This window comes from Arvicola amphibius, chromosome 6 (assembly GCF_903992535.2).
Source record: "Arvicola amphibius chromosome 6, mArvAmp1.2, whole genome shotgun sequence".
Classification (NCBI taxonomy): Eukaryota; Metazoa; Chordata; class Mammalia; order Rodentia; family Cricetidae; genus Arvicola; species Arvicola amphibius.
The window spans coordinates 15,690,547-15,705,540 of record NC_052052.2 but is presented as its reverse complement, the minus strand read 5'-3'; the positions used below and the strand labels follow the sequence as shown (position 1 = coordinate 15,705,540).

General features: G+C 46.2%; 1 protein-coding gene across 2 annotated transcripts in view; it reads right to left on the bottom strand.

The window, feature by feature from the left end:
* Positions 1-10,216, bottom strand: part of Zbtb40 (zinc finger and BTB domain containing 40) — a 70,549-nt gene extending 60,333 nt beyond the window's left edge. For both annotated transcript variants that reach the window (XM_038333869.1, XM_038333870.1), the window contains exon 1: positions 10,070-10,216. The gene's annotated coding sequence lies outside the window, so the exon portion shown is untranslated. The remainder of the gene's footprint in view (positions 1-10,069) is intronic.
* Positions 10,217-14,994: the final 4,778 nt, after the last annotated feature.

The following is a 14,994-nucleotide window of genomic DNA, read 5'->3' as shown; positions in this document are numbered from 1 at the left end:
ACATGTCCTTGTGGCACGATTGAGCATCCTTTGGATATATACCCAAAAGTGGTATTGCTGGGTCTTGAGGAAGGTTGTTTCCGAATTTTCTGAGAAATCGCCACAATGACATCCAAAGGGGTTGTACCAGCTTGCACTCCCACCAGCAATGCAGAAGTGTTCTCTTCTCCCCACAACCTCTCCAGCATAAGTTGTCATCAGTGTTTTTGATCCTGGCCATTCTTACAGGTGTAAGATGGAATCTCAGAGTTGTTTTGATTTGCATTTCTCTGATGACTAAGGATGTTGAACATTTCCTTAAGTGTCTTTCAGCCATTTTATATTCTCTGTTTAGGTCTGTATTCCATTATTTTTTATTGGATTATGTGATCTTTTGGTGTCCAATTTCTTGAGTTCTTTGTATATTTTGGAGATCAGACCTCTGTCTGATGTGGGGTTAGTAAAGATCTTTTTCCATTCTGTAGTCTGTCGTTTTGTCTTGTTGACCGTGTTCTTTGCTTTACAGAGGGTTTTCAGTTTCAGGAGGTCCCCGTTTCTCTCAGTGTCTGTGCAACTGGGGTTATATTTAGGAAGTGGTCTCCTGTGCCAAGGCATCCAAGTGTACTTCCCACTTTCTCTTCTATGAGGTTCAGTGTGGCTGACTTTATGTTGAGGTCTTTGATCCATTTGGACTTGAGTTTTGTGCATGGTGATAGATATGGACCTATTTTCATTCTTCTACATGCTGATATACAGTTATGCCAATACCATTTGTTAAATATGCTGTCTTTTTGTCATTTGATTTTTTTTGCTTCTTTGTCAAAAATCAGATGTTCGAAAGTGTGTGGATTAATATCCGGATCTTCGATTCAGTTCCATTGGTCCTCCTGTCTGTTCTTATGCCAATACCAGAATGTTTTCAGTACTGTAGCTCTGTAGTAGAGTTTGAAGTCATGGATTGTGATGCCTCCAGAAATGTTTTTATTGTACAGGATTGTTTTGGATATCCTGGGTGTTTTGCTTTTCCATATGAAGTTGAGTACCCTTCTTTTGAGGTCTGAGAAGAATTTTACTGGGCACTGTATTGAATCTATAGATTGCTTTTGGTAAAATTGCCGCCGTTTTTACTATGTTAATTCTACCTACCCAAGAGCACGGGAGATCTTTCCACTTTCTGGTGTTTTTTTCAATTTCTTTCTTCAAAGATTAAAGTTCTTGTCATACAAGTCTTCCACTTGTTTGGTTAGAGTTACTTTGAGATTTTTTTATGCTATTTGTGGCTATTGTGTGTAGTGAGGAGCTGCGGGCTGCATTCCAGCCCGGCTCCGCCTGGCTAGTTTATGCCCCGAAATAACAACACATAAACTTATTCATTTAAACAGTGCCTAGCCCATTAGTTTCGGCCTCTTACTCACATCTTGACTAACCCATTTCTAATAATCTGTGTAGCACCACAAAGTGGTGTCTTACCGGGAAAGATTCAGCATGTCTGATCTGGTGGCTGGCTTCATGGCGACTGTCCCAGAGAGGAGAGGCAGGGCAGTTGTCTGAGCCATCTACCTCACTTCCTTCTTCCTGTTCTGTCTACTCCACTCACCTAAGGGCTGGCCTATTAAATGGGCCAAGGCAGTTTATTAACAAATGAAATCAACACAAACAGAAGACTCTCCCACATCATTTGTGAAGGGTGATGTTTCTCTAATTTCTTTCTCGGCCCATTTATCATCTGTGTACAGGAGGACTACTGATTTTTTTTGAGCTAATCTGTATCCTGCTACATTACTGAAAGTGTTTATGAATTGTAGAAGTTCCTTGGTAGAAATTTTCCCCCTAATATTTTCAACCCAAGGTTGATTAAATCATGGATGAAACCCATAGGCAAACAGGGCCAACCGTATATTCCAAATGGTAAGCAATGAGGAAGACACTCTGGAAAGACAGCTGTGAGGTAACCCTAGGGACCCATCCATAGCAGGTTACATTTACCAAGCATTTCTCGTACCCTAGGCATGGTGGCAAGTATCTTATACAAGCAGCCTTCCACAATCTCTGCAAAACTAGTGAGTTAGTTACTAATATTAACCTCTTTCCACTGAGGAAGAGGAGGCCTGGCAAAATGAAGGGATTTGTCCAAATAACCAAGTCAGCGAGTGGCAGTCAGTAAATGAACCCACATTGTCTGATGCTGGAGACGATACTGTTTCCAGAAGATTATAAGGTCCAAGCCTGAGAACCCCAAACTCAATGAACCTTGGCATCTTAGTTTTCTCATATCTGAACAACTTGCTGCTGCTCAGAGGTACTGCACACACATAATAAACAAGGTGGTTTTTTAAATAACAGCACAAAGTGGGTGTGAAACTCCTCTGTACGGCACTTATCTGGCATGCCTGAGGCCCCGGATTCTACCCCAGCACCAATAAGACTGAGGACATGGTAAACCCTACTTATTCTCTGCTGTGTGAAGCCCTGGCACAGTATAGATCTTAAATGCTCTCACAGGCTCACATGCTGCAGGCTTGTACTTCAGAACAGAGCTACTGGGGGTGGGGGAAACTTAAAAGGTGGGGTGCATGGAAACTCTGGGCACTGGGGTATATTATATCCTAGAGGGCATGGATGAGTCTGGTCTTCCATGTGCTCTTAGCCTCACCACAGGCCCCAAAGCAACAGAGCCAACCTACCAGGGACCAAACCATGAGCCCCAAACCTCCAAAACAATGATCTCTTTCATTATGAGTTGCTATCTCTCAGGTATTCCGTTTCCCAGCAGTGGCCTGTGCAACCAGCAGAGCTCTGCCGAGCTCAGGTGTCATGTCTTGCACTCATAGACACTTTGCTCCCAGGGAGCTTATGACCCAGCTGAGGAGAGCCCTCTCTGCCTAAATCCACCTTTTCTTCCACCTCTGTAAAGAAGAACGGAAGCACAGAACGACTCCAGACGCCTGTCTTTCTGCACCATGTGCCACCGCAATGCTCAGATCATTGGGCCCTCAGTTCCTTCTGTGTGAGCTCCACAGAGCAACGTCAAGCTCCTTGCCTGTGCTGGGAACTTCGTCCTTTGTCTTTGAAGAACTGGGAATGGCTTTTATCTCTAGCTTTCCCCCAGTCCATCACAAGGGAGTCTAACAAGAGGGTTATCTTAAGGAACAAAAAAAAAAAAAAATGCAAAAGTGTAGCTTCTCCACTGCCGTTAACGCCGGCAAAGAGCCTGTGGGATTCCATCGTTATTTGCTCAAAAATGTTCAAAGAGAAACACGGAAAATTTCATCCTTACCATGCTGCAGCCCAGGAAAGAAACCCAGAACTCCAGAACTCTAGGGGCCAATTACTCCACCGTCTGGACTTTGACCTTCAGAAGTCTCCCTCTGGTTTTAGCCTGACTGGAACTGAGGGCAACTGACAGCAGAGGGCCAGTTGAACGGGCAGCTTGTGTCCAGGGTGGTCATACTTAATGACTGCCGGGCCCTCAGACGCTCAAAAGTTGCAGTGCTGTGCCAAACCTACGGGCTAATTGAGCAAATTTCACTGTCACTTACTTTAAAGTTGCTAACTTTGTGACAGCGGGCTAGCAGCTGGGCACTCAGAACAGGGGCAGCCCTTTGAAAATCAATCACTATCAATGGCTCCAATAAAGCCAGAGGGAGGAGCCAAGCAGGCAGAACACACAGAGGCAGTGAAGCATGAGCAAGAGCTGGCTGGCTGCAGACAGAAGTGAGCAGCATTCTGGATGAGAAACTCATGCCAAAGCTGAGAACACAGGCAGGCTGAGGACGGTGCGCCTCCCTCCCTCCTGCCTTTCCCAGGACAACTGAAGCTGCAAGTGTGAAGAGGCCTTACACAGAACTAAGCCTAGTTTAGCGCTGCAGTTCTCGCATGGAGCCTTCAACATGTGCTTTCCCAAGCCTTATCCTCAAATTAATACACTGGGAATTGTTCTTCAGAGTTTATAGGAGTGTGAACTAGGAGAAATTGGGGGAGTCTAGTTCATCAGTAGAACACTTCCTACCATGTCCAAAAGGCCCTAGTACCACAGTAGTAATAATTTTAAAAAAATGCTAATAATTGGGACCTTAAATTATAAAAAAAAACCACATAGAAACAACACCAAATGGACTCAGCAGGTTGTATTTATTTACATACACATATATGTAACAGTAATATTTAAGAGGTCATAAAGTTGAGAGGTAGTCAGGTGACACGGGGGGGGGGGAACTGGGAAGGGGAGATGGTGGTGTAGAAATAATATAAACACAGGACTTGTATATGAATTTCTCAAAAAACAAAATGTTCAGATAGTCAGTACTGAAGCTCTAAAGGCTGAAGTCATTTTGTGCAATGGACACGGGGCTGCTGTACGGCATTTTCTTTGAAATGAGGATCGGCTCACAGGCTGCACACTTACTGGAGTAAGCCTGGATGACCCTACTCACCTCGAGAAAAACTAGTACTCACTGGCTTCCAGTTCTGCTTAGAATCAGAAAATGTGAAAATCAAAATAAAATAGGTGAAAGCTCCCTTATTCAGGTGAATATACCAAAGGAGGTAATAATATCCAATGCCTAGTGGCTATCAAGGGCACACAGGACTACATGACATAGTTATGTAAACACAGTGCATGGCACTTTGTGTCTGTTCAACAACAGCAATTTTTATTATGATAATGGTATTTCTGGGATGGGTTAAGGTAGACAAACCGCTCTGCATGAGTGGCTGCAGATTTAGGAGTGCCTGGGTGCAGGCCTCTCACTGTCACCCTCTCTCATTTCCCCTTGTCTAGTTTGTTCATCTATTTAGTGGGTGGATACTGACTGCTTCTTAAATACAGGACAAAGTGTTAAGTACTTAATAGGAAACAGTAGAAAGAGACAATAGAAGGGCCTTTGAGGGGGCAATGTAACGGGATGAAATACCTAAAGGGGTAGTTAAGAAGCATCTGGTTACATGCTACAAGGCTGTTGCAACATCCAGCACATAGGTTATAGTAGCTTTAGCCAGAGGTGGAGGGAGGGGAGCAGATACCAACCCAACAGAAAAGCGGCTTGACCAGCAAGCAGTTTCTACCACCATCTCCTGTGAACTAAAAGAAGCAACTGTGTAACCAACTAGACTTTACCATTCTGCAAGGTGACATGTAATACAGTCAACCACCATGTTGTACACATTTTAAAAAATTCACTCCATGTCACTCTAAACAATACAATAGCTGCAGTGATGAAGCTATGTGACAAGGTGCATACTGAGCATGGGCAAGGCTGATTTTAATCCCTCGCACTAAAAAGAAATACATCAAATATTAAGAAGAAGGAGGAGGAGAAGGAGGAAGAGGAGGAAGAAGAGGAGGAGGAAGGGGAAGAGGAAGAGGAGGAGGAGGAGGAGGAGGAAGAAGGAGAAGGAGATGGAGAAGGAGAAGAAGAAGAAGAAGAAGAAGAAGAACAACAACAACAACAACCTGGGCTTGGTAGCCCACACCAGTAAGCCTAGTACTCAGAATGAAAAGGCAAGGAGAATCAGGAATTTCAAGGACATCCTTGCTGAGATAGTAAGGCCAGCCAGGCAGGCAAGCAGGCAGATCTGTTAACAAGGTCACTAAGAGACACCATCCACATCTCACTAGTCTTCTGTAAGGCACTAACATTCACAAGGAATTTTGAAGCATGCCCTTAAGTTTATCCATCATGTCTGACCACTTCATATAAGAAACAAAACCTAAAAAGGTACTTCTAAACCTCAGGTCAAGGGCACAGATCTGTACAAAGTGACTGCCTGCATGACTTTAGTCTGGCGTTACACTTGACATTCATTATCAGCTCTGCTCCTTTTGAGGGGTCAAGGACTCTCTGAGATCTGATTAAAGTGATGGCTCTCCTCCTGGAAGAATGGCATTCTGGAGGATTCGTAGCCATTTCAAAGGCCTCGTGGAGCCACTGAGAGTCAACATTTCCCTGGAGATTAACGATCTCGGTTTTTCACGAATCATCTATACCTCTACTTACTCTGTGTAAGGAAATGAGTTGCTTGGTGTCGAAATTTTGAGGATCTGAGTTAAGTAACATCAGGGAAATAGAAGGAAAGTCACTTTCTTTCTTTCCTTGCCCTCTGTTCCCTGGAGAGCTGCCAGGGTCTCACATTGTGCACTCTCTGTGAATGAAATACTGTACCCTCTGCACAGCTTAAAGAAAATGACAGCTTCATCTCTGAACTTATATGTCCTTAATATTTAATTCCTTCCTATGTGGTTAGTAGCTTGGGTCTCCACATTCTCCAGATGATGGCTTTGGAAGGTAAGCTATTGGAAGTTCAGAAAAGTGCATACCCCAATTCAATTTCCTCTGAAAAATCAAAAGGCTCACAGGGGTGAGAGCTCAGAATGATTGAGGGGCCAATGCCGTTGTTCCCCAGGTGTGCTGGGGAGGGGTAGCATGCGTACTGAGGATGGAGCAACAGGGCACACCAATTTGTTTTTCAATCTATTTCACTTCAGTTCAGAGCATCATCTCAGACAGACAGCCCAGGAAAACAAGCTGCACTTTGGTTACTTTCAGTCTTCCTCAATCTGCAAATGTAGCTGAGTGTTGCCAGAGTGCAGCCTGTTTTCCTGGGCTGCCGTCTGCACTGATGCTCTGAACTGAAATAAAATAGATTGGAAAACAAATTGGTATGCCCTGGCTCCTCCTGCAGTTTCATACCATACTTCAAAGCTGGCGTTACCACCTACTCTTTACTGGAACCCAACAGACCCAAATCACAAAGTAGAAACAGCAACGCTCAGATGGAAAGGTCCCACCCAACCCCGAAATAGCAATTTAATTCTGGGCTTGCAGTTCAATACTGCATTAACATGCCACTCTGTGGCCAGCTCCCAGCTCCATTCGCTGGCCTGGTTGACATCTTCTGATGACATGCCTAACACGGTTACTGCATACAGTATAAAGCAAAACCTGACATTCATTCTTCCATATGACAGCTCCAGTGCTCCATGGATTTAATACAGCCTATCGTTTCTCACGCTCTTGTTCTGTTCATACCTATTCAAAAAGCCTTGTGCTTTTCAAGTATTCCATACCACGGTAAAGATGCTATGATTCTGTTCTTTGAGACACAGCCTCACGATTCTCACTTTTTTGGTGGGCTGGCTTCGGACTCACAGAGATCCACCCTCCTCTGCCTTCTGAATGCACAGATTAAAGATGTGCCTCACCACACCTGGCTTTTAAAGGATGCTGCTTCATTAGAAAACACTGAAAGGAAACCCACAATCAACTGCAAACACACCCTAGAGTCAGCACCCAGATTTCCCAACAAAGTCCCAAGAAAGTGCAGATATTGGGGCTGAAGGTGTAGCTCGGGCTCAGAGCACATGTTTGCTGTGGGACAGACTTTGGTTACATTCCCAACATCCCCAAAATGCAGGTATCCCTGATGGAGGTACATTAACAGTTCTAAGCTTAAAGTGCTAAAGCGATGAAAAACTTTCTATGTAGACAACTGTAGAGCTGAGTTGGTGGGATGGCTCAGTGGACCAAAGGTACCTGCTGCCAAGTCTGACCTGAGTTCAGTCCCTCATGGTGGAGCCACGTGGTGGTAGGAGAAAACCAACTCCCGTAAACTGTCTTCTTCCTTCCACCATCACACTGCAGCATCCAGGCACCTCCACCCATCCACACTCTCCTCCCCCACCTCACCACATGTGCGTGCCTGCACACACACACAATTAATGTCATTTTTAAATAATTTAAAAGAACAGTTAAATTCCAATTGGGAAAGCTGCCCTCTATTTAATCACTAGAGAATTCTATCTTTCCCTCTCCCCAAAAGATAGAAAACACACATCCTCCTACCCCTCATTTTGCTTGTGACACATCTGAAATTTCACTATTATTTAACACATCTGGGGTCAAATTTGGGTTAGTCTTTCCAATTAGATGTAATTACATACAATAGTAAGCACACTGTACCCCAGCACTCCACAATAGGGCAAGGAGGTAGGTTGCACTACTGGCTTAAGACCAAGAAGACCCCCCTCTCAGAAAGCAAACTCAGGACCTATTAAGACATTTTTCTCTTCAATAAGCAAGACAACACCCCACTGTGCAGACCTTAAGAGCAGACAACAACTCTGCAATGTGTCAAGACACCCAGCTCTACCAGTGCTCGTGGTGTAGAACAAATTCTCAAGTATTTGCTCTGTGGATGCTCAAGATTTGTATATTTACTACCTTCCTGAAAACATCAAGTTGTGGCACGGGCTAGCAGCTAAGGCCACAAAAGTAAGATGTGGCATTACTCGTGTGGACCTCACAAGCTGGCAGGGAAGGCAACAGATGGAACACAGCATGGCATGATCTGTTTACTTCAGCTCCATGCTCCCCATGCATAAACCATGTAATACTGGCCATGTCTCCAGGGTAAAAGGTTAATCCTAACACTGTCTGTGTCACAGACTAAGTGACAGTTCACATTAAGCCTTAGTGCCAGTATCTGGCACAAAGAAACAGCTCAATGAGCATTAACTACTCATTTTATTGCTCTGGTGCTATGAGATAGCTTTGAAATTATTTTTGTCGGACAGGCAGGGGTAATGTACAACTGCAATTCCAGCATTTGGAAGCTGAGGAAAGAAGATCTCAAGCCAGGGCCGTTTCTGTGCGCCTGTATATCACCCAAGGCCGTTGAAGACCCCTGTTTCTGTGTGTCTGTATATTACCCAAGCCCGTAAAAGACCCGTTTTCTGTGTGCCTGTACATCAACCAAGCCCGTAGAAGAATTTAAATTCCAAAGAGACAGAGGTCAAGGCTATCTTGTACACTAGCACATTTCCAGGAATCAGACCTGCACACAGTAGAAGCAAACGGCTAATTAAGTTCACTTATGCAAGCATAGGTGTTAAAATAAACAAACAAAACAAAACAACCGTTAAATGTTTGAGGGGGCTGGGCAAGGGGCACAGGCCTGTAATCTCAGCACTTGGGAGGGAGAGTCAGGAGCTCAAGGCCAACCTCGGCTACCGTGTGTGTGCGCGCGCGCGCGCGCGCGCGCGCGCACACACACACACACACACACACACACACACACACACACACAGGGGTTGGGAAATACCGTCACAGAAGAACCATGTGTACATGACCCGTGGGTATAATTTATGCCAAGTACTGAGATTGCTCACACAGCTATAACCAATACCAAGATTTGGATACAATTACAAGAAAGAACACTCCCAGAGGGAGAAAGCAGTCTGAGGCAACAGGGGGTTCCCAGTGTTAGGCTCAAATTGCCAGTCCTATGACCTGGTACACCCCAAAACAGCTTAATCTCACATTTATTTTGCAAAAGAAAAATATCTCGAACGCCATGTGTAAACATAAAGTAGATAGTCTATTGGACGCACTGGGCGGGCAACATTGCGAAGTATAAGAAACTAGCTTGACCGTGACACGGAAGTCAGGGTATTGTGTCAATCGAACATTAGCTCAATCTACTTGTGCCTCGGGCCAAGGTTGGCAAACTTCTGTAAAGCGCCACTGAGAAATGACTCCAGCTTCACGGGCCTTTCCATCAAAGCGGAATAAAAGCCAAGCAACTGCGAGCACTCCCCCGCCCCGAGTCGGGCAGGCGGCCAGACGACACATAAACAATGAACGTGGCTGCTTCTCGGTGCAACTTCACTTCTGGGAGCTGAAGTTTTATTTCATATGACTTCTATTTCCCCACAACTATTTTAAAACGGATAAACCATTCTTGTCTCGCTGTAAACAAAAGCTGAGAGCAGGGACGGGGAGGGAGCCCTGGGAGCGCGGGCGTCGGCTGGCCAGTCGCGGGGAGCTGGGTAAAAAGGCCCGCGGTCGCCAGGCAGGGTCGCGCGTCCTCCCGCAGGAGTCCACGACCGAGACTATGCCCGGGGTGAGGGCCATCCCCGGGCAACGTCCAGAGGACAGCGGCGGCTGTGACCGATGCGAGCCCCGAGGAGCTCGCCACGTGCGTAGCCCGCAGTGCGCAAGGGTCCCGGGGCGCCCCTAATTCAGGGAGTCTCTCGGGCCGCTGCCGCAACAGGGGTCTCCACGCGGAGTCCCAGCGCCGTTTCTATGGTTACCTGTTCAGTACCGATTCAAACTGCCGTTCTTTATTGACAGCGCCATAGAGGACACGAACACTCCTGCCCGAAGGGAACAATAAAGCTTTCTCCATTCAACAGCGCTAGAGACGCCAAAAGGCAGCCATCTTGGGGCCGGGGGACGCTGAGGGCAGAGACTCTGATGTGCTCGCGTCACAGTCACGTGCTGGGGGTGGTCTCGCGAGAAGGCGGTGCCTATACCACGTGGTCACTCTCCACCAATGGTAGGCTCCTAGGGAAAGTTGTCTGCTAGCCTGTTCTTGACCTCTGACCTCCGCCCCAGTTCCTTGGGAGAAGTTTGCCTGGTGTGGTCGCTCATTACCCGGGCTACCCTGAGATAATCAGCGTGGAGACAACAAAGGTTTCTGTCCGTTTTCCATAACAACGAACACGGTCACGTGCGGGACGGTGACGGGACTTGGGCTTGGCGTGGATTCTTTTACCCTCGTTCTCTCTCGTCTTACTGCACCCCGATCCTGGCGTCTTGGCAGTCAAACATGCAGACTTTTTTGTCCCTGCTACCGATGTCAGACCCAGATCCAAGCAAGCCTCTTGTTGCAGTGTCGAGCTCCCTCTGTGATTACAGCTGTTCCATCGGCAGTGACAATATTCAGTGATCCTCAGCGCTGTAGCTGTCAGTTAGACTCGGTGCAATGCCGTTTGAAACCAGAAACTGCCTATCGAGTAGAACTGCCTCTCGAATTGCTGCTGTCACCTGGCCTATTGTTTTTACTGTCACTGTGCGCTTTGCACCCACTGCCAGAGACTGTAACGTTCCTACAGTTCTGCTCATTGGAACACTCTGGCCAGCTGTTGTAGTTCGTTTCTGTTGTGATAAAACACACTGACAAAAAGCAACATAATGAGTCAGGCTTGGTGGCCCATCCTTTAATCCCGGTGCTTTGGAGGCAGAGGCAGGCAGATCTCTGTGAATTTGAGACCAGTTTAGTCTACGGAAGGACTTCCAGGACACCCAGGGCTACATAGTAAGATGAAGAAGGAGGACCAAGGAGAGAAAGATTTATTTCAGCTTACAATTGTAGGTTAGTGCATCACTTTGGAGAAGTCAAAGCCAGACAAGGACTTCACAGTCATATCACGTCCACAAGAGCAGAGAGAAGCAAATACACACACCTGTTTGCTTGGGCTCAGTTGGATTTCTTACACAGTTAAGGACCCCAGTTCAGGACCAGTCTGGAGAGTGGTGCTGGCCACAGTGAACTGGGTCTTCTGACCTTGGTTAGCTCGACACCCCCCCCCCCAGCCCCTCACACACACACAGACCCACCTAGTGTAGACAATCCCCTAGTGAGACATACTTCCCAGATGATTCCCGGTTGCATCAAGTTGACAAAGCTAAACATGACACCCGCAGTCACCTGTCAGTTGTTTCCACTGTCATCACTCAATCAAACCAGCATTTAGCAGGCCCCCTGTCCGGACACAGTCACCTTCTGAGTCACTCACTCTCCACTCTCCTCACAGGGTCACCATCACCTTCAGCCTCAGATTTACCACTGGTGTAGCCTTTAGACCTTCACCTGCAGCTGTTATGGCAACCGAGCCCGACAGCCAGCAGCCTCTGGTTCACTTATAGTAGGAGCCCCCCAATGTAGAACTGTTGGCTTTAAGAAACACCTATGACAATGCTCGGCACATGAGTGGATCCTTTAAAAAACGGTGTGGTCACTGTGCTTTATGGAAACGTGGCTGACGTGCAACTCATGCAGCAGGGATCAGTTTTAAACTCCTCTGCTTAACCAGTTCCGCATCACATAAGGAGTAAGAGGAGAGATCACAAGAAAAGAGGTCACTGTGTCCACATCATTTTCATGACTGTGGTGACAAAAAAAATTTTTTCAGTGGTGGGGATCAAGCCTTGCAAATGGTAGTCAGGGACTCTACCACCATGCTGCATCTCCCTATCCCAAGAATAGGGTTTCAGAAAGCTTTTTTTTCTTATTTTAAAAGGAACACATGGAATCAGGCAAAATGTCTCAGCAGGTAAAGTCACTCGTCACCAAGCCTGGTGACCTGCGTTCCATCCCCAGGATGCCACATGCTGAAAAAAGATAACTGAATCCCACAGATTGTCCTCTGACTGCCACACATGCTGTGGCACATGTGGCACATACCCAAATAATGAATATACATGTAATAAAAAGGCTACATGGCCAGTGAGATGGGGCAGTGAGGAAAAGCTCTTGTCACACAAGCTTAACCTGAGATCAATCGCCAGCCCGCATGGGGAAGGAGAGAACCAACTCTAGAGAGTTATATCCTCTGACCTCCACATATGTGCACTGTACTCGCCCACATAGATACACATCATACATGAATAATAAAAATTAGAATAATAGCTGGGAGTGTTGGCGCACACCTTTAATCCCAGCACTTGGAAGGCAGAGGCAGTCGGATCTCTCTGAGTTTGGGGCCAACCTTGTCTAAAAGCAAGTTACAATACAGCCGGGGCTACACAGAGAACCCCTCTAAAACCGCCCCCCACTAAAATAACAGGCAAGGCCTTCCCTAGTAGACATGTGCGTACACACACACACACACACACACACACACACACATCCTTAGCTGCAGTTTCCTGGTAACATTTACTTGAAGTTTTTCGTTGAGTATTCCTAATTCAAGAATCTATAATCCAAACTGCTTCAGACTCAGAAGACTTTCCAGTGGTAATGTAACCTGATGAGTAGAAAATTCCGCACTATATCTCCTGTGGCAGATTGTAGTTAAAACAGGTGAGAGGTCTAGAGAGCAATAGGTTAGTGGGTAAAAGCCATGACTGTTTTTCCAGAGGGCCTGAATTCAATTTCCAGCACCCACAAGGTGTCTTATATCCATCTGTAACTCCTGTCTCAGGGGATCTGATGCCCCCTTTTAGCCTCCTTAGGTACCAGGCACCCACATGGTACACAGACATACATGCAGGTGAAACACCCATACACACACATCCACAAATGCACTGACAACCTGATTTTATATAGCTTTCAGCCTATGTATGTAGGTGTATCTGAAGTACCTGTGACTTCCTGAGCCCATGATTTCTAATATGTATGGCAAATATTCCAAATTCCGAAATCCAGAATACTTCTAGTCCCAGGCAAATTCAACTTGCATGAAACATTTTTTTTAATTTCATTGGTGTTTTGCCTGTATGTATGTCTGTGTGAGGAAGTTGGATCCTGGAGTTATAGACAGTTGTGAGCTGCCATGTGGGTGCTGGGAATTGAACCCAATTCCCCTGGAAGAGCAGTCAGTGCCAGTAACCACTGAGCCATCTCTCCAGTCCCCCATACATGAAATATTTTTAAGAATATATTTTACTTATTCTTGCAGTTTCATAGATTTAAACATCTTGACCATATACACCCCCACTTGCCCCCACTCCCCTGAAGACCCCTCAAAAAGTCCCCCTCCCAACTTCATGTCTTTTTTTTTTAATTTTTGTAACCCACTAAGTTCAATTAGTGCTTCCTGATGGAATCATGATTGATCTTGTTGGTTTGATCTTGTGCGGGTAACTGTGAATTCATGGGTGCAGTGGCCATGTTGTGTCCCAAATATAGCACTACACAGCACACATGCAGGCAGAACTCTCTCTCTCTCTCTCTCTCTCTCTCTCTCTCTCTCTCTCTCTCTCTCTCTCTCTCTCTCTCCTGCCTGTCTTCCTGCTCTTGCATTCTTTCCACCTCTCTTTGAAAGTGTTCCCTGAGCTTTGGAGGCGGGACTGATACAGGTGTGTCTGATGTGTGCTGGGCGTTCAATAGATTTATTCCCAGCACTTTGACCAGTTCTGTGTCACTGTTGCCCACTGCAGAAAGAAGCATGTGTGGCCAAGGCCAAGAGGAGCACTACGCATGAAACGTAAGACAATCTTCTGGAACTGACTTACCTACAGTTCGGGAAGAAGAGCACAGGGCTTGTGAGTAGGTTCCATGGTAGGGCGTGTACTTAGCACATGAGCCTGTACTTCAAAACAGCAAAACTCTAACTGGGCACAGCGGCACATGTGTAGTCACTGCTACTCAAGAGGTTGAGGCAGTTGGGTCACTTGAGCCCAGAGTTTGAGGCAGTGTGGTAACATAGGGGGACCCCGTCTCAAGAAGGAGGGTGGTGGAGAATGTAGGAAGCATGGCATTACAAAAAGCACTGCCCCTGGCTTCTGGCTGTTGTCCCATGGAAGAATAAGAAAACAGTACCTGGACCATCTAATAAAGTAGCCTCACTTTCTCAGAGAGTGGCAACAGCTTTTGTAAAAATAACATGAGCTTCCGCATTGGTAGAAACTTGACCTTGATGGGAAAGACACTTGGGGACTTTTCATCTCTGTCTATTGAGTTGGTTCTCGGGCCACCGCCCTATGTAAGATACCTGATGGTTTCAGTTAATCCACCCACTGTGGTGTCTCAGGAATGTGGGTCAGTGCTAGAGCACGCGATCATTATTCAAGACCCCATCACCAAAAAATGAACACAATGAAAAGCTACCATTTCCACAGCGCTGGACACATACCAAGGACCCTGAAGCGGGAGATAGCGCAGCCAGCAGCATTTCCCTGCCAATGAGAGCAGTTGTCATTTATCTCTTTATGTCTCTCTGCCACATGCTATGCCACCCGGGTGTCTGGAGTATCTCATTTTACTCTCATAACCACTCAATGACCTTGGTACTGTGAGGCTGGAAAGACAGCTCAGCAGTTAAGAACATTTACGGCTCTTGAAGACAACTTGAGTTTGGTTCCTAGGACTTCTACCAGGCAATTCACAATCACCTTAACTCCAGGTCCAAAGGGTATCATACCCTCTTCTGGGCACCAGTACTCGTGGGCATGTCGCCCTTGCCACATACACACCTAGACACAGTTAAAATTGTTTTAAAGAGGAAACTGA